At 37.6% G+C, this 25,405-nt stretch overlaps 1 long non-coding RNA gene across 4 annotated transcripts in view; it reads left to right on the top strand.

The window, feature by feature from the left end:
* LOC126514010 (uncharacterized) overlaps positions 1 to 25,405 on the top strand; it is a 129,361-nt gene that overhangs the window by 25,664 nt on the left and 78,292 nt on the right. For 2 of the 4 annotated variants that reach the window (XR_007595488.1, XR_007595484.1), the window contains exon 3: positions 3,066 to 3,166. The exons of the other annotated variants lie outside the window; for them this stretch is intronic. This is a non-coding gene — a long non-coding RNA (uncharacterized lncRNA). The remainder of the gene's footprint in view (positions 1 to 3,065; positions 3,167 to 25,405) is intronic. 4 annotated transcript variants of the gene reach the window in all.

Raw genomic sequence — 25,405 nt, 5'->3', positions numbered from 1 at the left:
GCGTGCGTGGATAAGATCGAATTTCAGACTGATGAAGCACAAACACTTGTGTTCAGATTCCGTTATTTTTGCACATGTACACATAGCCCTCTGGGGAGCTGCTGATCTCTGGTGATATGTGTTTGCTTTGAGACCTCATGGATCAGCAAGCTGTAATGTAGCAATGGATGTATGTATCCAATTCCAGCACCTCCTGGTCATCCCATTTCCCCCATGGGCCTCATTTGTCAAAGTTAGACTGTGAAATACTTGGAGCAAGCATTTTGTTTTCTTCAATGCTGAATTAGTAATCACACTGCTTTCACTATTTCTGATTATATTAGAATATTAATCTGTAAGACTCTTAGAACACTTGCTAAGACTGGATTCTAACTTCAAAACAGCCAGTGTCATTTACTTTAAAGTAATAACTTGAATAAAATATCACAGTGTTTCCTATAAATTAATGTTAAATCTATTTCTTGTCAATGTAGCCACAGAGTAGTTTAGCGAATTTTATAACTAATAATTGTTTTTTTTATATTTCCTTTATTCGTCATAGTCATAGAAAGAGAAGTCTTTTCCTGTTAACAGGACATTTCTGTTTATATGCTGCACTGTGTTTCTACTCCCTATGAAATCTATGTATTTCTATCTTCTTTAATATACCTGTCCAGCCAGCACTTAAATGGCTGAACAGTGTTGAGAGTTCTAGGACAGCCTCAACTACATAATGAGACCGGATCTCAAAAGAGTAAAACCAGAAAAGCCCAAGATTTTTTGCTAAGTATCTATTAATATCCATTATATATAATATTAACAACTTAAAAACTATTTTTGAATTATAGCAATATTTTATTAAGAAGAGATTAATCTTTTTTTTCATCAGAACATCTAAAACATTGTAGCAACTAGGTCCTTAAGTACCAGAAGGGCGCTTTTTTGCTTGTATCCTTCACCCCTCTGACTCCTACAATTATTTCTTCCTCTCTTCAGCAGGATTTCCCAAGCTTGGCCTAATGTTTGACTGTGGGCCTCTGCATCTGTTTCCATCAGTTATTGGATGAAGCCTTTCCCACTGTTGGATTAGGTCCCAGTCTTTAAGTATAGCAGAGTATCGCTAGGCATCATTACATTGACAGTTTTCATCTCCAGTTGTGATTCATTCTATTCTAGTTTCTGGGCAATCCAGCCTCTGGGTCCTGGAACTCCAGGTAGTGTCAGGGGTGGGCTCAACCTTATGGCATGGGTCTCAGGCTGGACCAGTCATTGGTTGGCCACTCCCACAATCTCTGTGCCACCCGTACCTCAGCACATTCGATAGACAGTCTAGGACAGACTGTAGGTTGAAGGTTATGTACCTGGGCTGGTTCCCCAGTACTTCCGCTGATAATATTGCCTGGTTACAGGAGACGAGAAGTTCAGTCTACAGGTGTGCACCACAAGAACACTTGCTCAGCTATGCTCATAGCAGCTTTATTCATAATAGCCAGACCTGTAAATAACTTAGATGGCCCGCAACTGTAGAATGGATAAAGACAATAGAATATTACTCAGCTGTTAAATACAATGACATCATGAAATTCAAAGGCAAATGGATGTAGCTAGAAAAAAAAATCACCCTGACTAAGTGCTGTAGGAATTCCCACCTCTAGTAGCCTTTAAGTTACCCGCCCACTTGGGCATATCCTATTATACTATAAAACCCAATGTAAAGCATGCCCTCTCTTCCAGTGGTGTGATTTGGTTCCTGTTCCCTCTTTGTGCAGAGGACTGTGATCTGTGAGTCTACCCCTAAATAAATAACCCTTTAGTATATTCAGTTCTGAGCTAGTGTGGGATTTCTTTTTAGCGTTCTTCTTCAAGTAAGATAACCCAGACCCAGAAAGACAAATATGGCATGTCCTCACTCATAAGTAGATATTAGCTGTAAAGTAAAGGATAACTATGCTACAACCCACAGATCCAGAGACACTAGGTAGCAAGGAGGACCCACTTGGATCTCACTGGGAAGAGGAAATAGGAGAGATTTTGTGGGTGGACTGGTGGCAGATGGGGATGGGAACATGAAGGATCAGGTGGGTGCCAAGTGGGGAGATTACTGAAAGAGCCAACAAGGAAAGGAGGCATTTCAGGGTCAGGCAGAAACCTAGAGTAAGGGAAACTCCCAGGAAGCTACAAAGATGACCCCAGCTAAGACTCCTATCAATCACAGGTATGCACCACATCTTAAAATGAAATGACTCTCCAAACAGTTTAACCACAGTTTGGTAAGATTTTCAGTATCTGTCAATAGCATTCAGACCAAAATCCAGTTTCAAAACCAGGTATAATAGGACCTCTCTTTCTACCTCTTATCAAGCCATAATTAACTGTTTTCTCTTTAAGAAGTGCATAGAAATTACTTATTTTTTCTATAAAAAAGAAATCAGCCAAAATAATAAAAAAATAGGTCTAAGTTAATATTGAGTAATAGTGAAATTTTGTCTACATAATTCCTCCTTTTAAATCTAATTACAAGCCACTGTTGGTGTAGCAGATCTGTAACACCAGCTATTCCAAGTGCTGAAAAAAGGGTATCATAAGTTCAAGAACTGCCTGAATGGCAGAGTAAGTTCAGGGTCAGACTGAACAACCTGGAGAAACACGATATCAATATAAAACAAAAGAGACCAGCTAGAGAGATAGCTCAGTCGTGAAGTGCTTGCCTTGCATGTACAAGGCCCAAAGTGTAATCCCAAGTACTTCCCCACAAATATAGTTATAATATTTATTGTATGGGTTTCTGAGAACCCTTTTTGACCATTTTCTAATTCACAAAAGGACAAATAAACATGCACATATCCCTTTTGACAGAATAGATGATATAAGAATTTTGTAGAACAACACATGCTAAGATTTATAGCTTTATAAACTTTGAATGTAGTAGATGGAATGTGTACTAACATTCCTAATAAAACAATGTCAGTTTCCCAATTCTATCACTTCTCAAGGGAAGGAAGAGCTATAATGATGCAATATGAAAGAAGCATTTATCGGGCCTTTGCTTCAGCTCCTGCCCCTGACCACTCCTTTAATTTCCCCAGACGGGCTTCCCATCACTTGCTCCAGAGAGCCAAGCTGTCCCCCTGCCTCCAGTGTTTATGTGTCAACCCAGAGCACAGTTCATCTCTTTCCCTAACTTCAGGTATGTTGCCTCAAATGTTGATTACTGCTCAACCTAAAAGAAGTTCCCATTTTAATCTGTCTTAACATCCTGAATGCTTCCTTTACCAACTTTCCATAAAAATACTCCATTCCCACTGGATGGAATACATCTTGAAGACTGATCGTATTGTTTGTTAACTGTAGATATCCATTGGCTGGTTCTTAGTTACGCTATTTTGTCTTTAAGAACATAGATATTATGTTTAATTTTTGAGAACTTCACTAGAGGGATGGTTTGAAAGAGAAAATATAGTGAATAGAAATTAGTTGCTTCTCCTTTGAAAGAATGTGTACAAATGAAAGCAGCCTAAAATTAAGTGTGCATGTAACTCTACCATAAGTTCTCCATTAACTACACCTCAGTCTCGACTGCAATAACTTCTTCTTGCCTCACGCCCTGCAATTGCAGGAGTGAACATTAGGGCTCCATTCATCTCACAGTTCGTTCTGTGTGACCTTTGAGCAACCTCACCCTTTCTCCATACTCCCATAACTGTTGTTTAGTTAATGCAACAGAATGCCAACTGGGCATCAAAACAGCTGTGACTATGCCAAAGCTAACCCAATGATGACACTTACTACGTAGGCATGACTCTGGGTCTGAATTGGTCTGAAAATATTTGACTCATGATTCCATATTTGCTTCTCTTTTTTTTCCTTTCTCTGTCATTTACACCAGGAGCTGTCATCTATTTTTATTAACAATTAACTATGTTTCTATATTTTTTTTTTACCAGGGAGCATTAAAAATTTTAGAATTGGGGTAAAACCTATGCACAGTGGCCCCTTCAGTGCCCACTGAGTTCTCATATCCCAAATACTCTGTTTCAATACTTGGAGACAGTTTCAGTTTTACTGATGAGGCAATAAAGCTAAGAGAAAGAAATGGAAATATACTAAATATGTCACTAAGAATTAGAGTTCCTCAAATAAAGTTCCCTCTCGGCGGCAGTGGTTGAGCCCTCTGCCCCGCTGCCCATATTTTAGTCCAGTGACTTACGGGCTTTCACAGTGAGGAGTTCAGTGTGTCTGGAGATGATCTGCCATCTGTGAGGAAATGTTTAGGTTAAAAGCTCTGCATCAGAGATGGGGAATGTTGAAACGTGAGCAAAGAAAATAAATGTCTTGAGGGACTTAAACTTACAGAGAGCATATTTACCCCACATGAATATCTTGTGTGGCTGGGGAAGCCCAGATATTTCACCTCTGAGGCAATAGCTGAAACAGAGAGTAATGGAAGTGATGACAAGCAAGGGCATGGCTTGGGTATTCCAAGAATTATGGTTCCTTTTCAACGTTTTTTTTGCTGAGTCTCTGGCTCAGGAAGCATAAACTGGGCTCTGTGGGCTCTGCTCATGTGTGAGACATTGGGTCAATACCCACTGTCTACCAGACACTGTAATAAAAGATTGCTGACTTAAAAAAAATCACAATGCAATAGGAAAGGATTATACTCAGAGTATGGTATTTTGTGATTTATGTTATATAAGAGCCCCACAAAGGAAGAAGTAACTTTTGATTGAACGTGAAGGAAGACATCAGATAAGATGAGCATCTGAGTTCAAGTGACAGCCACTCTTGTTTGCTGACTTTGGTTTTCCTGAAATCTGTCTTTAAATCAAAGATTTTGGTGTAATCTCAGGATACAGTATGAGGATTGAAGATGATGAATGTGCAGGAATGCGTAGTTAATAACTATGGTAACTGGCATCACTGTACTGGTAAAGACTCAGAACTCTCTCAGAAATATTCTAGTCAGGAGGAAGCTGGCACTCATCCACTTCCTGTTTCATAACTTGAGAATTTCGTCTGGAGGGCACACTTTTCCAGGTGAAGAACACTCATAAGCAGAGTAAAACCGGAGGCCATGGGGATGTAAGAGAGTCATTGCGATGCTCACTTTTAATTGCTAACACTTTCTCTTCAATACTTATTCTTCATCTCATTCCATGCCATCTAAATAGAGCTCATTTTGCTCAAGTATTTGGCAGTATGGCAACCAATAGGCTACTCACTTCAGCACCCAGAATGAATGTTGATTCATGTAAACCCGTAATGATTATTCTGCTTCTCTTATAATTGCTCCTTTAAAAGCAGGAAATAACTAGGCCTAACATAATAGGAGATTTGCTGGGAGCCTTTTGGAAAAATTTGCCCTCTGCTGAAAATGTGACAGAAACAGGGATGTGTGCTTTTTGGACATTTCATGGGGAATTATGAAAATGTAAAGCTTAGAGCTGCAGTATTCATTTTGAAGATGACGGAAAGGTCTGCAGGTGCGAGTCTGTGTAGGAACAATGTGATGGAGGAGAAAAAGGAAAACCCAGGCTCAGATCATCTCTTTAAGCTGCTGAGTTTATAACCTTGGAAATAGCCCGACTTGAACATGAAAACAAGGGTGAGCCCCCTGACCCTTTTAAAGGCATGTGTCACGGAAAGGGATCAAGGCTAACTTGTTGTCCTGCCTGGATATGGATGGTTAGTGACGGTCTCTCCATTGTTCATCTATTCATTCCCAAAAGTTATCATTCACGTGACTAGATAAAACAGTAACAATTCCATGGAGTTAAGCATTCCTTGTTTTCTGGGACCCATTACTAATCCCATTTCTAGAGTTGGAACAGACAGAGTGGTGACTCCCAGGACCACGATGACCTTAATCCTGACTTTTGGACAGGGCCAACCACACCCAGCTGTTGAGTCACTTTTCATTTCAGTCCCCATCCAAATTCTGGCTTCTTCCCTGCCCACAAAAGCTGTCATAGTAGAGGCCTCAGCTTGATTCACACCGCAAGCAGGTATGTCTTCTCAGTACAATCTGGAAGGCTCCAGAGGAGGACTGAATGACCCAATGTTTTTAAGGAGTAGGTTTCCTGGAGTCTGAAGATAGTGAATGCAAGTGTTATATTGCAAGGGTCAAGATAGCAAACCTACCGTTTTCTGAGACGCTTTATTTTCTTGAAAAGAAATAAACTTGAATAATTATGGAAGAAAGATTTCGTGGGTTGTAGGAGGTTTTTGGCTGAAGGCACAGAGGGAAGGGGATAAAATGACATGGACCAATGAATCCTAAGATTCAGGTACCAGTGATAGAATGCCAGGAAGGAAGAAAGATTAAAAAAAGAAAATGACCAGTCAGCTGCTTCCCAGGCACCGTTTGGGGATACAGCTTCGTCTGGTACAAATGACAGACTCTGTTCTCACGAACAACTTTTCTCCCATGTTGGAAAGGCCTTGTGGGAGTGTAGGACTGAAAACATATTAACAATCTTTGACTCAAATAGCATGGTTGATGATCAGTAGCCCCCATGCCCACATAACAAATAGTTTGATCATTGACGAGTTATACCATTTTGGTCTAAATAGCAGTTGTTTCCCTTACCCAATAAGGGTATGAAACCTGTTTCATGACCACAATAAGATCAAAGCCAAAGCATAAATACGAATATGTTATACCTAAAGATATGATAAGAAAATGGGAGTAATATCTGGTTCTGTAATGAGGTGTGCGTATATCCCACAAAGACCCTTTTTCTGTGGGGTTACTCTCAGACTTACTGCTAAGCCCGCCTTCTCCCTTCCCTGCATTTTCCATCTCTCTTCTCCCTTTACCTAACACTGCTTGTGCTGGCACACATGCATTTTCATTCTTTCTAAAATGTCCCCTTACAGCTACCCAACTCTCACTATGAAAGAACTCACAGATTTTCACTGTGGAACCTCACAGATTGCTTGACTTCTGTATCAAAAAGCATGACATGTCTCCTGGAAGCTGCTAAAGGCTCTAGCTTCCTTGTACCTTCTTTTGTTGTTTGTTTCTTCTTTCTATAACTGAAGACATCACTTTTGAATTTCTCTCCAAGTCTGTTTTTAAATTCTTGTGTTGATGAGTCCACGAATCTGCAAAAGGGACTCTGTCTCCCAAAGTGATACCAGAACTCTGTCTTTCACAGTTATTCATGTCTAAGGAAAGCCCTGGAACTATTGAACAAGAATGGTACCACAGGGATGGACATAATTTAATGCTTGGATGCTGTGTTCTCACAGAGAAACTGTGAGAATGCATAACCTAATCCAAGCTGACATCCATGGACCAGCTCACTTGGGGATGTCTAGGGGAAGGATGCACTAACGTTTATCTCCTGAAAAATTTGGAAGAATTATACTTGTTTTCCATATCTGTCAAGAGAAGTCTGACCATATTCTTATTCTTGGTCAGTTTTTCAACACTTGATAACACATCTCGTCCTTCAGAACAGGAGGATGGAATGCAGGGCTTACATACTGGGAAACTTTCATCTGGAAGAAGGAAGAATATTTTTCATCTATTCAGTGAAACATTAATAGCACCTGTGTGTCAGGTACCAGTATAAGTGATGAGGATGTTGTCAGGAATAAGACAGAGACGTGCCCTGCCTTCATAGAATTTATATTTCAGTAAAAAAAAAAAAAAAACAGAATCAGATAAACAGCCCTTTTTTAGGGTTTGATTATTACTGCCCACGTGAAACACTAGAAACAGCAGCATGGGCTCCATCTGAGATGGAGAGGACGATCTAGGATAGTAAGAAGGCGCAGGATGTTATCAAGAGGTATCAAAGCTCTAGCTCAATAATACCCAAGGGAGAATGACGATTGGGATGAGAGAGTCTTCATTTAAAAGAGTTCAGAATTTGTTATAATTCAACAGAGCATCCTCATCGAATTTTAGACAAAGAGATGTTGTGAATGTATTTCCATGCTTCAGTGACAGTTATATGGAGACAAAGGTAGGAGAAAACCAGGCAAGTAAACAAACAAGTTAGAATGAAGATCACGGTTGTCAACATACATGCAGGAAGATGATTGCAAATTGGAAGGAATAAAGATATCTTGAGTTTATGTATAATAATTTGCTTCTTTAAAAGAAAAATGTGCAAAATAAAGAACACATTATCATTCAAACAAGAGAGTTGTGTTCTGCATAATATCTTTATTCTTTATTTGAAAAATTGTTCTTTATTGTTAGACATATATATTTAAAAGCATGTTCTACTTATAAAGATTGCTAATGGAAGGGTGCAGTGGATCCCATTGGAACATCCATAAGCAAGAACCTTTCAGTGAGTCTCTGGCATTCAGGACTCAAGTAACCATCATAGGGCAGCCACTGCCCAGCCCTCATTTGTTGCCAGGTAGGAACTCAGACTTTGTGCTGCCAGGGAATGTGTGGTGTTTTGCTTGTTTTTTTTTTTTTCCCAAACGTGAAATGTCCTGATTTTAAATCATTGGCAATGAATTCAAATTAACTAAACAAAGTAAAATGAAACACTATGAGAATATAAACGGGGCCGGGAGGAAACAGAGAAAGGAGGAGGAAAAAAAGCATCAGATGTTTGTACCCTGCGTTCACCCTACACTTTATCATTCTGCCGCCTCTGCTGTGGGATCCCCATCACAATCTCTTTTTGTGATAAATCTAGGTGATATTGTAGTGCTTGTGTTGTGGAAAACTTTATTCAAATCCAGAAGGTGAAAATATTCCAGAGCTTTTTTAAGGAAGAAGAAGAATTGTTGTTAATCAGAGTCCTGGAGTCCCTTTGGAGAAGACAGTTGGCCGAGGCAAGGGCGATTCTTAATCTCTTGTATACTTTACAGTCGGCAGATTCTACACTGTGGGAACCTCAGAAAAGAAGCCAGACTTTCCCATTGACTCCAAGGCTGCGTCAGCAAATGCCAGACCCAGCAGGCCCTTTGTATTATAGGCTAAGGGTCCAAACAGCTGTAAACAGTTTATGCCAAGATCCCTTCAAGTGTGACAAACACAGAGCATCCTCAGTGCCTCGGGAGGCCAGTTAGAGCTAGGAGAGCTCACAGATGACAGTCTCTGAATACTATGGCCACACCTCTCAGGGCTGATGGTCATGGTGGTTTTTTTCTATTCTCTCTTCATCAGAATTGATGCTGGGGTTGGAAGTTACTTATACATGGTTTTGCTTTATTTTTTAGCAAAGAAATTTTGGAACTGTGTTTTTCCTAATGAGAAATGATTGCCTAAAAGTTGAATTCATACATCTTATGTTTGCCATCTCTTGTGACTTGCTTGTACAGCTTTCCTCTAGGTTAATCCAACCCAGTGAAGAAATTAATGAACACATTCACTTGTCAGAAACTGCATTACTAAAACCTGAAAGATCTCAGTGTTGTGTTAGAAGTTGTTTGTGGAATCTTTTAAGGGAATATTGCTTTCCATAACTTACACAGACTTTCTGGCTAGAAAATTAGTCTTTCTTAAAGGAATTCCATTTCTATATTTGTACCTCTTAAGTCCTGTTTTTATTATTTAAAATTTTGGAGTATTTTTTAATCCTTGTATCAGATTTATTTGGTAACATGTCATAATAAATTACTAGTGACAAGGGGTTGGGAAAGCCAAAGTCATACAAGATGGACAATGGCCATATAGTGTTTTTATGACTCTGAGTGTGACTGCCAGCTGCTATGATACCTTAGAAACAATCAGGGTAAATGGGCATTCTCATCTAACTGGAGACTTTTAGTGTGCTTTACATAAGGCAGCAGTGGGGGAACGGATAATAAGAGTACTGATGCTGAAATAATGCCCAGTGGAAAACAAAGTACATATAAAACCAAGTGAATCTGCTCCATAAGGAGACATTCTCAAATTTGATTATTACTCATAGTATAATAAGATTCCTTAAAACATATGACCTCAGTCCTTAAAACACAATAATTAAAGTCTTCAAATCAAATAACTATATTTCTACTGAAATAGTGTGATTTATAGTCTACAATTCCATTTATTCCAGTATTTGACATGTATCTCCAAACACTTCTTTTCAAGAGTAGTCCTCCATAAAGGATAAAGCTATAGAAATAGAAAAATTACTGTTTCTCAGTTGTATATAAAACTCACATTAGCCTGGTGGTGGTGGCACATGCATTTAATCCCAGAAGCAGGCAGATCTCTGAGCTTGAGGACATCCTGGTCTACAGAGCAAGATCCAGGATTACTAGGGCTACAAAGAAAAAACCTGTCTAGAAAACAACAGCAAGGATAAGTAAAACAACATCTACAATCCCAATTGCTTTGAGTAACTTCGTAACTGATAATGATAATAATAAAAATCCACTAAAATTTTAGCCAGGTGGTGGTGGTGCACACTTTTAATCTCAGCACTCAGGAGACAAGCAGGCAGGTCCCTGAGTTTGAGGCCAGCCTTGTCTACAGAATGAATTCCAGGACAGCCAGGGATAAACAGAGAAACTCTGTGTCAATAAACCTAGAAAAACAAAAACAAAAGAAAACACTGGTTAGGGATTATTGTCATTGTACTTTTTAATATATTCATCAATCAAATTTATGTTTATGTTGAGAAACTGTGAATAAACGCAGAATATAATTAGAAATGAAAACACTTGGATAGGTTAGAGAAAATTAACATAACACCAGCAAGGACAAGAGTTTATAAACATTAAATTTCTTTATATAACTGTATAGGCAAGTTCCTTACTTTATTGTTTAGAATCTAAGACCCCATGATAAGCCTCGGCAATCTTTTGTTCCATGTTGAAATAACAAGAGCTATCCAGCCAGAAATAAATCACCTTCTTGATCACTGAAAAACCTTGAACAAAACTGGGCCCACTCTGCCGTTTGCCTTGCCAACTATACTCTTCTGTCTTGCAGAAAAGGCTATAAAACTGTTTTATTGATAATTTCCCAACCCCAGCCACAGGAGATAGACTCTTAGTAGCAGTATTTGTACATTTAAGAATCTCATTCTCATAGGACCCACAGGTGAGCACATAGTCCTGAACAAGAAAAGCAAGACACAAGGACACTCTCCTTGGGTGAAGTATCTGCCAGCTTCTTCATCCTTTGGATTTGTAATAAAAAGAAAATTAGAAACCAATATCGATTGAGTCAGTGCATGCCAGACTCTGATTTTTAGAACTAATGAAGAGCAAATACAGTCTGGAGAGAGGGACATCTATGGAAGAAATCTTTATACTTTTGTTCATATGGATTACTCTGAGACATTCTTCTTTGATGTTTTCATCGGTAAGCATTTTATTGGTCTTTGCGAGGTTAAAGCGACCTTTCAAGTTTGATATGGTAAAACGGTTAGGTACTCATTTCCTTATTTACCATTTGCGTTGCTAGCCTTTCTCTTCTTCAGCATAGCATCCCTGTTGATAAAAGAAAATAATTATAGTGGATGCATGCATAAAAGAAAATCTGAATGGAAAATGTACTGCTTTGATCAGTAGTTTTGGTTCCTTTGCTATATAATTTTAATGAAAATTTGACAGAACACTGATCTATATTCAATAACTCTAAGTGTGGGTAAGTACCTACAGAGAATCTTTTCCATGTCATATGTGTGTGTGCGTTATATATATGATATATTACATGTAATATATAAATAAATGAATTATATATGTGATTTATTTAATAATTGAATGAGTTAGTTAAAAATAAAATGATATATTATCCCAAATACAATTTAAATGAAAACTAACAAAAATAAAAACACTAAGTAAACTTTGCCATCACCACTTTTAATCAATAGATTTCATTTTGATTATAACTAGAAAAAGAAAGTAAAGCTCCGTAGGTTTTTTTCAACACCAACCCTATAAAAACAGCAGTTATCACCAATGTGAGGAGGGAAGATTGCATGCTTTGGAAACATAAATCAGCATAAAAGCTGATTTTTTTTCTGTGCTTTGAATGGATCATTATGAGAAAATCAAATTTTTTTGGTAGGCATATCCACATTTGGCACCCATTCATGCATAGACTTTTAGACACATAATAAACTAATAATTTAACATGAACATCTCATTTAGAAACTGTAATTGTTCTCTTTAGTGGTTCAGTTCCTAAGTCCAATATTTATTCCAATCTTTCAAATGGCATTAAATTTCTGCCTCATTTGTGTTAAGGTTCCATCTGGCCTTTGATAATAAAATGACATATTTATTGACTAACTTTTATTAGCTTTGGCTTAAAGATTTTCATAGAACTTCACTTGGGAAACTCAATTCTCTTTATAACAGAAAAAAGAAACACTGCTTGCAATAGGATTGTGAATGTAGATGGAAATTTCGTCGTGAAAGTGCAGCTGGAAGAACCGTTTGGGAGATGAGCCTCTTTAAGCATAAACAGTAACTTTTAGCAATTTTTACACCATCTTGTTTACTGAGAGATACTGACATTTTTAAATAGTCATATTTTTTATTTACATATAATATGTTAAGCCAATTTTCCTATTCAGGAGAATACACAAATTTGAAGTAAGCCTGATTTATCTTCTCTCTTCTCCTTATGATTTAGATCTTAAGTGGCCATCAGGAGTCGACGTGCTGAAAGCTTGCTAAGAACAATGATGGGGTCTAGCAAGAGGTGTTCATGATCATTAAAAATGCTTTTAGAAAGAGATTATGGAATTCTAGCTCCTTTTTGCTTCATGGCCAGAAAATTTTTAAATTTTAATTATCAGTTGGGGAGGGGAGCCTGGGGACAACTTTATAGGGTTGTTTCTTTCCTTCCACTCTTACAGGTGCCTGCAGGGATCAAATTTTGGTGACCACACTTGTGTGGCAGTCATCTTTCTCCACTGGGCCATCTGTCTCACTTCTGTTTGTACCAGTGAGGAGCTTTGTTCCGTGCATGTTCTCTGCCATCACACTCCCACTGGCTAGGGAAAGGAATGATTCTGTCTAATCACGAACTAGAGCGTCTAAAACCATACACCGAAATCTGATCCTGTTCCTTCTATAGATTTGCTGGTATTTAGTACAACGACAGAAAGCAGACTAAAGTCCCTTTCCTCATAAAACTTGGATATGTTTGTGGTGTAGTGAAGGCTCTTCCTCACTCCCGTCATTTGGAAAGTGTTATGGTGTATGCGAATCTACTCTCCTCATAAATAATGAAATAGGACTCGTGGCCTCAGACCTTTTGTACCAACTACATGAGCTAATGCTGTGAAACACTTCAATAGAACGTTGGTTATTTTAAACTTTTAAATCTAATCCCCTTATCGCGTCCAAATCCACTTGTGACACGTCATTATTCAAAGACTGACTAGCTGTCGTGTGTTAGGACTCTTATACTTCCCGTTATTTCGACTGAAGGGAAGAACTACTGATGGGAGTTCTGAGGACCCCACCATCGTCAGCCTAGTATGGTGAGCAAATACAGTTGGTTAGCTCTATGTTCTAAAAACACTGGAAACTTAAGTCCAAGTTTCCTAGGTATTCCTTACAGGATTGGGGGGATGGGGATGTCTTCAGATTCCAGTCATCTCCCTGTTCCCAATCCTGATCCTGATTCACTATCTTGCCTCTGTGACCTTTCTTTGTGCACTTAGCCTTCTGTTTATTCCCCTCTACTAACCAAAGACCATTGGGTTATTAGCCAAATTTTATTAAACAAAACATTTGAAGAGAGGGGATATGCCCAACGCAGAACAGGAAAAATAGAAAACTAATCATTAGAAGGTTGTTTTGAACTCAGCTGCCTCCCCACATTTGAATACACATCATTATTTTTCTTCTCTATTTCTCCTTGTCCTAGAGCTCGAAACCCTAAATTTGTACCTCTATGACCAATCTATTGAAAGTTCTTATTCGTATGCTATGCATAGCATTTTGTTTCACAATTTTCTCTTTCAAATATGCATATACCAAACTTATCATTAAACATGCAGTCGATGGAAGCTAGAGGGCTTTTGCCTTGTCTTACTGCACTTGTTTTGTCCTACTTGGCTGTCTCTTGAAGGCCTGCTCTATTCTGAAGAGGAAACAGATGTGGAGTGGATCTTGGGAGGAGAAGAGATGGGAAAAATTAAATATGTATATTTAATTATATATATGAGGTATATATTACGATGTTTGCTAACTAGCAGGGAAGGAGGTAAGCTGCAGTATTTCACGTAGAGCGCATTGTTTTAGATGCCTGAACTATTGCACAGTTGCTTCCTGTTGTTATTTCATGCTCCCTGTACTGCCTCGTCCGTCTCTAAGCATGCATCATCTCAGATCAGCCTCACACATATTTGGTTTTCTCTCATTTTGTATTAACATTATCAACTAATTTTTCTAATATTCCATATAATCTAGACCTAAATAACACTCTGCCCTGCAACAAATGAATTGAAACACTAAATACAGAAATAATCATCAGTTCCACTGAAGAAAAGTAATTGGAGTAAATGTGTCTGTGTTCATCTCTTTCCCCTTCATCTATTTCATAGGTTTACTGTAGTCTGCCTTGTGCAGGTATTCATTGACTGACTATATTCTTGATTTTATTAGTCACTCACTCAATCTGTTTTACATATTCATTTATAATAATCTTTGTTCTATTATAATTGCAACAGATTTGGAGGAAACTCATCCCTTCTATTTTATACCTAACAAAAATTTGTGCCTTTGTCAAATTAGTTTATATTAGTGTCAACGTTCTTGACTCTTATTTCATTTGCAGATTCTCAAATTATTTGGGGGAATTTTGTTTGTTATCTCAAAAATACTTGAAGAAATTCATCAAGATTTTGTGGCATAAGGGCAACGAACTTAGAATTTTTCTGATTATGTTACACTGTCCAAATTCCTAAAGAGGTATTGGGCAATTAAAAGCAATTTTTATTCTTTGAAACTTCAGTGAAGATAATACGTCATCAGAATATTGAAAGCATTTTAAGGAAGACCATCCTAACACTCAGGAAGCAGAGGCAGGCGGATCTCTGTGAGCTCAAGACCAGCCTGGTCAACAAGAGCTAGTTCCAGGATAGGTTCCAAAGCTACAGAGAAATGCGGTCTTGAGAAAATAAATACATACATACATACATACATACATACATACATACATACATAAAGGTATTTGAAAGGTTATTTCTTTGACTTTATTCTATAAAATAGAAAATTAACATGTAGTGTTCTATCTTAAAAACTATTATGTGCTGACTTAATTGTGCTCAATTTCTTCAGTTTATACCCCAAATAATCTAAGTCATAAGATAATGATACTAACTATTAGTAATTAAGGTGGGTTTGTTTGTTTTGAGATAGCATCTCACTGTATTGTTCTGGCTTGTCCAAAAAGTAGCTATGTAGACCTATGTGGACTTGAACTCCCAGTAATAAGCCTGTCTGTTTCCTGTGTGCTAATATTAAAGACAGATGCCATCATGCCTCACTAGGTATCTTTTTTAACAATTAAAGATAAATAAATTCTATAGAGATTATGCAAGTTATTATGAAAAGCAATTATTATGGAAAACAATATTGGGGAAAATATTTTTGTCATATGTTTCTATATCTCTAAATATACTACCTTTTAAAAACTAAACATTACCTATATCTTCCTGTTGTAGTCAAGCAAATTAATCCCCTTTGTCTTACCATCTCTTCATATATACACTTGTTTCTCATTCCTAAACTCTCTGCTAGAGATATGATGTCAGTGTCACTTTGTAGATGCTCTTCAAAGGCATGTCCTTCATTGTGTACCATCTTGAGTTTCAACTTGGCTCAATTTCATTCAGCTAGAAGACAGAGTTCACGGTATGTCTATGTGGACACTGAGGAAGGAACCTACACCCTGAGTGCAGATGGTACTGGACTCAATAGAAGGAAAAAAATGAACACCAACATTCATCTCTCAGTCGCTCTGAATTTGGACCCAGTGTAATCATGCGCCTCTTGCGTGAGCTAGAGCTGATCTCAAAGCCCTGTATTCCCCACGGTGACAGACTGTACTCACAAATTGTAGCCAGAATAGATCCTTGGTGAGGTCCTTTGGTCAGCTGTGCTGTGATAGCAATGAGAAGAGTGGCAAATACCGAGAATTGATACTCAGGGTAAAGTGGCTATTGTGGGGTGCCTGACTGGTCCTGAGTTATTTGGAACTGGCACATGAGAAAAGAATGCAAAAGACCTTGACCTCAAAGTCTAGAAAAGTCTTAGGATGGAAAGAGAATTTGGTGAGTACTTCTTATGGGAGTTTGGAAGAGCAGACAGATAATTTAATACAGGTGTCGAAGGCTTGTTTCGTGAGGTTCAGAGCAGAACAAGGATGCTTATTGAGAACTGTGCTGGAGGACATTAATGAAGGGCTTGCTTCATTCTGGCCATGTCCTGTAGCACTTTAGTTGAATGGCATTTAAAAGTCATGGAATTCATTTGTTGGAGGAAATTCAAGCCATCACAGCATTCAGGTTTTAGCCTGATACTAGTTCTCTGACCTCCAGGACTACCAGTGAAAGAGAACAGCAAATGGAGAGGAGAGAGATGGAAACAGTGCAGTCGGGGGAAGACAGGAGTGTGAACAAGCTTAAAGCTGCTGACAAGGCATTCCTGGAGAAGGCAGCTGTGATTACTGAAAGGATCAACATCATTAAAGGAAACCTATTGTTCAGCGGGACAATAGAGAAGGTGTCCTGAGACTAAGACTCTACCTATCAAGAGCTACAATTTGTGAAAGTGCAAATTCATTTGAAAGGAACATACAGTGAAAAAAAAATTACCACTGAAGGGTTTTTCTAGTTTTTAGAAATTCCAACAGCTTAGAAAAGTTAAAAAAAAAAAAAACAACAACATCATCAAAAACCTCAGCCATTTAAGTCCCAGAGAACAGTACCACTGGGTCGAAAGGGGCCTGACTACATCTTGAGCTTGCTGAAGAACAGGGCGGCATGGTCTACACTGTGTTCATTTTACAGGCATACAAAACGGGAGAGTGCAAGGATGCTAAAGATTTAACCAAGGTTCCAGAAAGCTGCTGAAACCAAGCAACGTGAGACAAGGATAGATTCCTTCGAAGGAACCTAAGAGGCAATTGCCTTGAGCTGCGGAAGCCTAAGTTGCAGTGGAGATTCCAGCATGGTGAAGATGGCGGGACGGTGAGGTACGAGCTGGGAAAACCACTAGGATGAAGTGGAGCTGTCCCTAGAAGTGGGTTAAGTGTGCTCCAGGCAGCAGAACTGCAGAGTCAGGGTTCCCAAGCTCCTGAAATGAGAAACCACCATAGAAGTCTCAGATGACCATCGTAGAGCTGTAGGGTTTGGTGTTTGTCTTCTGGGGTTTTGTTCTTGCTTTGCTCCAGTCTTAAGTTGGAATGCCCCCATTCTTCATTTTGGGTTGGGGATATTTAGCCTATGTCATGTAAAAATTATATAACATTTTTCTTTCCTATGGGCTTACTGTTAATAGTTTATCTGAGACTCGGACATGATTATGAACTTAAATTCTGAATGATTTTGAAATTAATGAGATGTTGGAGGCTTTTAGAGATGTATAAAATGTATTTTATTTTTGCCTTTATGAGATGAACATGTTAATTTAGGGAACAGAAATGAGATGTTAGTGATGTATTTGGGCTTCAGCTTGACAAGGAGTGGATTCAAGATAGCTGATCAATTCTGTATACTTGATTAACCCTATCACCTAGGAGGAAAATCTCTGCACGTGGCATGTGGGTGCTCTCAGAGACATCTAAGTGAGGTGGAAAGACCTACCCCGTACCTTACATGGCAAGAATGAAGATACTCGAGTGAGATATTTGGGCTTCTCCAACTAGCAAACTATTAAAATAATGGACCCCAAGAAACTGGAATTTACCTAAGAAACTCATGCAGAAGGATGGTTTGTCTCAGAGAGAAATTTCACAGCTGTAACAAGTTATCAGAACATCTGGCAGAGTGTCTGCAGCCTGGACCATGATGATGGGTGGGACTGCACCTTGACCAGCCCTTAGTGATGTGTAGTTATACGTGTGCCTTCTGGATATGACAAGACTGCTTCACCCTGAACTCAGGGCAGCTATGGGAGCCTGCACAAGGCCTGGGCAAGACCAAGTCAGTCAACATTCCAGCCTGGGGAGCCGTTTCCTAGCTTCTACCCCTAATTAAGGAATGATAAACAGCTGGGGGACTCCAGAGAAGGGAGAGTTAGTTCTCTTAAAGAGTGAGGGCCCAGGTGTGTTGGCCGTGCTCCAAGATGGTGTCAAACCCATGAGAACAAGGGTAGCACCAACACATCCCATAGGTTGTATTAAAGCAAAAAGGATAGGAAGTTAGGGGATGAGTAAGTGAGGTAGATCTAGGAGAACCTAGGGAGATGACTGAGGCAAATAAGATAAAAATAAATTCTATGAATTTTTCAGAGAATTCATAAAAATAATATTTTTTAAACAGAGCACACGAATTTGGGAAGGAATGGTGATGGGAGATGGTGAAAATTGGAAGTGTCATGGGAAAATATATAATGTCTGGGGTGAGAAGGCATTGTACCTCTGTTATAGGAGAACTCCATCTAAATTCCTTTTGTGCATGTATATGCATATATTTTGGGAAGCTTCTGAAGTACTGTGCAATCTTATGGCATTTCAAAAGTCTTTAGTGTTGGTTAATCACATAGATCCCACCTCCCCACTGCCCTCTCATGGCCCTCTCCATTTAACCCTTCCTGCTTATATTTTTAATTCCTAAGAACTCTAGATTATTATCAGTTTATATGATCTTCACATCTCTTCGGGCTATGAATGTTTATCAATCTTTTTCCCCACTGCATAGCCTCTGCTTCAACCGATACCTTACATTTTTCTTTTTGCCTTTTGGTTTCCTCTATGCTCATGAAATTATTTCTCTCTCAACTTCAGTAAACTTGAAAAGCTGCTCATATTAAAAGGCAGATACCAACATTGACAAGAAGATTTGACCATGAGGTGTAATTTAACAACCGTTGTCTTCACAATAGAATAACTTGATGATATTTTGTTAGTATGCTTACAATTCCAGGATGTGATACACATTTTGGGGGACAACCATTTTTCCAGAACTACCTTCTAGAGCCCTGTTGTATTTTCTTGAGAAGCAATAAACCTCAGAGTTTTAGTTATCATGGATTGGCACAATCTTCCAGTTGCATAGAGAAGCGGTTGAGCATCTCAATGCTTTTCAGATATCCTCTGCCAATAATTTACACGTTCAAGCTACTAATTCCATACAGTTTGGCATTCTGTGAAGCTAACTAGGCTATAAACTCCATTATTTCTGCTGCTGGCTTGAGATTTAGCATTCTCGGGCTGTCTAAATCATTACTACCTAATGATGCTCAACAGCTTCAAGAATCTTGTGCGAATTTTTTCTCCTCTGTCTTCTCTTCTTTGGGTTCTATTATTTAATGCAAATTCACTTTTTCATCCTCTTTTGATGGAGCTGGGGACAAGATAAAAGTGGGTATGTGTTCATTCGTCTTCTTTTTAGCGGAAAGTAGTAATGTCATTCTTTGAGTTTGTCAGTCTGTTTGGATCCTCTACAGATGGAGTCCCTAATCCTCTACTGCTCAGAGGAGCCTCATTTTTAAAAAAAAATTTTAATAGAGTTTTTAAATTAGCCACAAAATTTCAGTTTTTTCAAATCATCTGATTTTCTAAACTATTTCAGTCTTTAACCTCAGAAGATCAACCTTAGCACTTAAGATTTGTAGATCTAAGACACTAGGCACCGATGTGAATAGAGAGACAGAGCAGCTTGCTCCTCAGTAACTTACTACCCTGTTCTGCACAGACCATTTGTGGGTTTTTTTGTTTAATTTTTTGTTTTATATAAACAAAGCAAAGGCTAAAGAGTGGGGGAAGAAAAAATCAATTAAGAGCAAAGAAATGAACAGATTCCTGGTAGCAGTTCAATGTTTCCTTCACTCCATGAATTATCTTTATATCCTCCACAGCTTTGTGTATCAATAATGAATTACCAGTTTCCCCCAAAATCAGTTAAATTGAATTTCTGTCTAATTACTGAAACCACTCTGAATAATTCCATAAACTACTAGCAGTTTTCTGGTACAAAGAATGAGGGGATGATTTTCATCAGCGTGTTTAGAATGAATATTTTAATTGCTAGAAAATTATAGGGACATTTATATCTACCTTGGCATTTCTCTCTGGTAAAGGCAGAATGTTATGGTTTGGATGCAAACACCCTTTCCAAAGGTTCATGTATTAATGTCTTGGTCTCAAAGTCATGAGTCCAATCATTAAGAGGGGATTGGCCTGGTGCCTTCATGGGTTCAGGATATCATAGCATGATGAAGACCTAGGAAAAACTAGAAGTTGAAGCCTCAGTAAACAAAGTCAAGGTTAGTGTCACTGTGTCCTAGTGACCACATCTTATCCTAATCTCATATCTGCCCTTGTCTCTCTCTGAGTTTTTAACAATATGAATTAATTAGATTCTGACCACACACCTCTACCACCCAAGCAATCAGACTCACCCAAGGCTCAAGGAAGAGTTTCTAGCTAGGCTTAGATTGAAACTTCTGAAAATATGAGGCAAACTAAACCTTCCTTTTGAAGAATATTTTGTCAGAGCCACAAAACAAAACAAAACAAAACAAAAACAAACAAACAAGAAAAAAACATCAAAACCTGTTTAATACAGTCCTTGAATAAACCAAATAATTACTGGGCACTTGTGTGGAATGTACCTGCATTTAAAGACTCCAATTTTAATTGCCCTTTTCTTATTCAAATTTCTATGAACTAAAGTTAGGGAAGACAGTCTATTGAGACTAAAATTTTCTAGAACTCATTTTTAAGATCATAATGTCTATTTCTTATTATTTTTCTAGCAGATATTAAAATAATTAGTCAGGAAATTACTAAATTCAGAATTGCAACTCAACCAGCAGTCTTAATCATCATAGTATGTTTGAAATCTGGGTTTCTATAAAGTGTGTGTGTGATGCTTTCCAAATATGTCATTTTATTGGAAATTTTATGCAATTTTGAGATTTATAAACTCCCATACTTTAACCCAATATCAATTTGATAATTAAAATGAACATGGTCAAATAATGGCAACATATGTATCTACTTAGGGATCAGTGGACAGAGTACTAAAAGCTATTAAAAATAATTGTCCTGCACTCTCTATGTTTTCAGATTTCTAGAGCTAACTATAGCTCAACTACTAGTATCTGAATGTCTGCAGCATCAGTAGCATGAACAATGGCCTTCGTGGTGCTGTCTCACCGCTTAGTCTGCACCGTTAGCTTTGCAGCACTCAACATATAGACTGCAACTTGGAATTTTTAATGCGTTTCTCTTTCCTCTTCCTAGGTTCCTGGGCCTTATGAAAATCTTTCTGTTTATAATTGGATTCAAGATTCCTTAAGCATCAATACTAACCCCTCACAGCAAATTTTGACACTCTGACATTTTTCTCTTCTAGAACAGAAACCTATGCATGAAGACCAAATTTTTAGTGAAAACAAAATAGTAAACATAAATATATTACCAAGTCAGTCCATCCCTAATGGTGGGAAAATACCATAGCGCTGCCAGGTTATATGAGAGCCCCCTGGGTTCACCTGGGAAAGTTGTAGAATCGGCTAGCTATCAAGCATTGTTTAAGGCGTCACCACCACGGCTTCATCTACCCTCTAACATCTATCACATCTTTCATCTCATCTCTGTTCATGGTCTAGGCCCAAGTTTGTAATAGCTCAGAAAAGAGCTCTTATACACATAAGCACAGGACAATGGCTCCTTCTTTATTCATTTCTTAAAATTTATATTACATACAACCACACTTTCCCCTCCCTCCTCTCCTCTCCTCTTGTTCATTCCCCCTGCCTCCTTTCTAATCCCCCCCCCCATCCACTACTCAGAAAGTTCTATGATGACAGGGTAGTCACCAATCTGACTACAGGGGAAGACCAGTTCAGGCACCCTCTCCTCTATTGCTAGGAGTCTTAGCTGGGCTCATCCTTGTGGATTCCTGGGAGTTTCCCTGGCACCAGGTTTTTTCCCAAACCCATTATGGCCCCCTCTATCAAGATATCTCTTTCATTTCTCTTCCTCTCCATCTCTGCTCCAACTTAACCTTTTGAATCCCTCATATTCCCATCTCCCATCTTCTCCCCTTTACAACCCCCAACACCAGTTACCAAGGAGAAAATGGCTAGTTTTATGTCATATAAATAAGTGTTTTCACTCAAAGTCACGTACTCTGTGGTACTCTCATTTGTACCCCCTGTTAGATTAGGTTATTGATCTCTTAAATAGATGTTTTCTGTGTTATTGTTCCTATCCATTCCTGTGGCTGCCCTACAACATCTCTGCCAGCAAACTAAATGAGTGTTTTTTTAGATGGTATGAAGGTCAGTCTTCAGTTTCACAAGTGGATCTCTGAAGACATTCAGAGAATTTGGAAATCTATTCATGCATTCAACTCCAGGGTCCCAAGAGTAGTCAACAAATGGTCTTTAATAGATGTATCTTGTCACTGACGCATTAGCTTCCAGCAGATGGAATAGAGCTGAATACTCAGCGGTCTATCCAATGAAGTTTCTGCTGCATAAGTATGATTTAACACTGTTTTTTTTTTTTTTTAAAAAAAGTCATTGCTTTAAGAAGGTACATGGTTTTTGTTGTTGTTTAAGGTTACATTGGTAAAAAAGAAATCACCTTTCTATCTCTGAAAGAACACAAATTAATAAAAACATACCCAGTGCTATCATTTGCCATTAAGGCAATTTGAAGAATGTATAAATACAGAAAAATGCGTCCTTTCCACATGGTTTAAGTTACTGGCAAAATGAAGCTAAACAAGTGTTTAAAAACATGATTGAGTGAGTGCCTTTAGGTTGGTTATTTATAGCTGTCCACAACTATCAATTTTTTACTTTAAAATTATTGAAGCAATTATGAGCAGAAGGTGAATGCTCACCTTGAAAACATGACTCCCTAATGATTTGTAGGGTGAAAACTACACACAAAAGTGGTTCCCCTGGATAAAAAGTATGCATCATTTTATTTTATGTAAGAGTCATAATATGATATGGTCCCTAGAAAACTGCCCTATTGTCTTCCTTACAGTTTGATGTTTTCCCTGTCTTGGAAAATATGTTATTGAGCAAGAAAATAAAAAAAATACAGTACTATAAAATGTGGAGACAGTGTTTTCATCTGTTACAGTTATCTGTCTAGTAGGATCCAAAGAGGCAAACCAGCAATGACAACTCAACTATTAGTTTAAAAGATAAATAATAAAATAATCATAATAATAAATAGATTTCCTATACATATTTAAAAGTAGTTTAAGTTTATACAAAGAAAAAATGTAAGTCTCACTAGAAGCTAAGAATCAGAACCAAGCTTTTTTTAAAAAAAATGAAAAAAAATTAAACTCAACTGAAGATATCAATATTTAGGAAAACACATTTATTTTCTAAAAAGATTGTTATTTTATTTACCTCTAACCTATGAATTTAACCATTGTTTCAATTGTGTCTATTGTATTATCAAGGAAAATCTAAATTAAAAATAAGAAACAGCATTGCTTAATATAAAATACCTACAAAGTTTCAGTAGTTAAAACAGCACATACTGAAACAAAAATAAGATCACTGGCACGTGTCAGAAAATATTGAACATGTTGGAGAATTCAGAATAAGCTACTGGAGAAACATTCATTAGTCAATAAATTGTGTTTTGACAACTGACTAGCCATTTGGAAACTAATTAAGCTAGATTTTACCTAACTCATTATCCTACAATAGATTCCAGATGGATAAAATATTAAATTTAAGCCATAAAAGTAGTCTAAAAGGAACTTGGATAACTTTCTTTAATAAACTTACAATAGAAAAGGCTTTGAAAGGTGACACATAGCTAGAATTCCAAGGGGGGACGCCTGGTCAGTCTAACCACACAGAAATGAAAGCTTACCCTTTAAAGCTAGAAAAGGGACGGAGTTAAAATGGACAAGACTAATATGGTAGGCAGGAGCCTGGCTTTTCGTTAATGAAAAATATAAAAAGTCTTAAAGATACATTTTTTTTTAATTCCTAGGAACTCAGTAGCAAATGGACAAAGTACTCCAAGTTCCTGGCATCAGAAGAAAATACTCATTATATAAACCTGTGAGAAGACAAGCATAGTTTTACAACTACAAAATTAAAGAGAACAATAACATTTTCTGTAAACATATAATCAAAGTTTAATATTTGGTATAATGAATTAAACACAGGAAAACATGAAAAGAGCATTGACGATTTTAAAGAACTGTGATTTTTTTAATGCAATATTTATTTAAGTATAACAGTATAATGTAAATTACATTCAAATGTAATTTATGTATAACAATATAAATATTTAAGTATAATATTACAAATTTCCATTAAAGTGGCAATTGCACTAGAGCAGTCTAAGCAGCAGATAAAATTCAGAAGTGCCCAAAAGTGTGTATACAAGCACACATTAAATATATCCAGTTGACAGAGTTGTAGCTGTGTGCGCAATTATCACACTACTATGCCCACTAAAACAGTTACAGCACTGTGCTTCTTGGGTTTCTCTTTCTGTATCTCAGCCATCTAGCTGTCTGTTGGACTTCTCTGTGATCCAGAAAATAACGATTCATAACTTCTCTACTGGTAGGGACCATTAGGACCTCCCTTCGTTATAAAGTGAGATCCACTAACATCAATTAGTACCTATGTCATAAGAATCTTAAAATATTTTGATATCACCTATCAACAGAATGCCTATCATTTCTTTGACAACAAAATAAATTAAATAATTTGTGTAATTATATCAATACTCGGAAGTATTATGCATCAATAGAAAAAAAAAGAGACATCAAGGGATGTAGCATAGTGGACATATTGCTTACCTAGCTTGAACAAAGCCCTGTGCTTGATTCCCAGCACCACATAAACTGAGTGTGGTTCTGGATGCCTGGAATCCTGCCATTCTGCAGATAGAGGCAAGACAGATGAGATTTCACAGTTTTCTGCAGTGAAAGCTAGAGAGCTCAAGGCTCTCCTAAGTTACACAAAACCTGTCTTCCAAAAATCTGTACTAAAAAAATAAGGTAAATCTGTGTGCAACCCTGTGGAGCTGTAGAATTTTATGTGTGTTGCGTTTGTGTTTACCTATGTCTATATACTTAAAGTATATAAAATAAAATCTGATAAAATTTTAAATATATCTAGAAAAGTCACAAATGAGCTGGACAAAGAAGAATCTGTGCAAATAATGAAAGACATTTGTTTTTTTTTTACTCAGACACATCTATATTATTTATTTTTTCTTATTTTTATTAAAAATGATCATGTGGCACTTACAAAAGAAAAACTATAAACATAAAAGTCTTCCTTACGTTGATAATATTCTAAGGGAAACTGAACTGTTGCT

This window comes from Alexandromys fortis, unplaced genomic scaffold (genome assembly GCF_014885135.2).
Source record: "Alexandromys fortis isolate MF-2015 unplaced genomic scaffold, M_Fortis_MF-2015_v1.1 scaffold_17, whole genome shotgun sequence".
NCBI classification, from domain to species: domain Eukaryota; kingdom Metazoa; phylum Chordata; class Mammalia; order Rodentia; family Cricetidae; genus Alexandromys; species Alexandromys fortis.
Note: the sequence above shows the minus strand (reverse complement) of the source record. Positions and strands in the feature narration are given on the sequence as shown.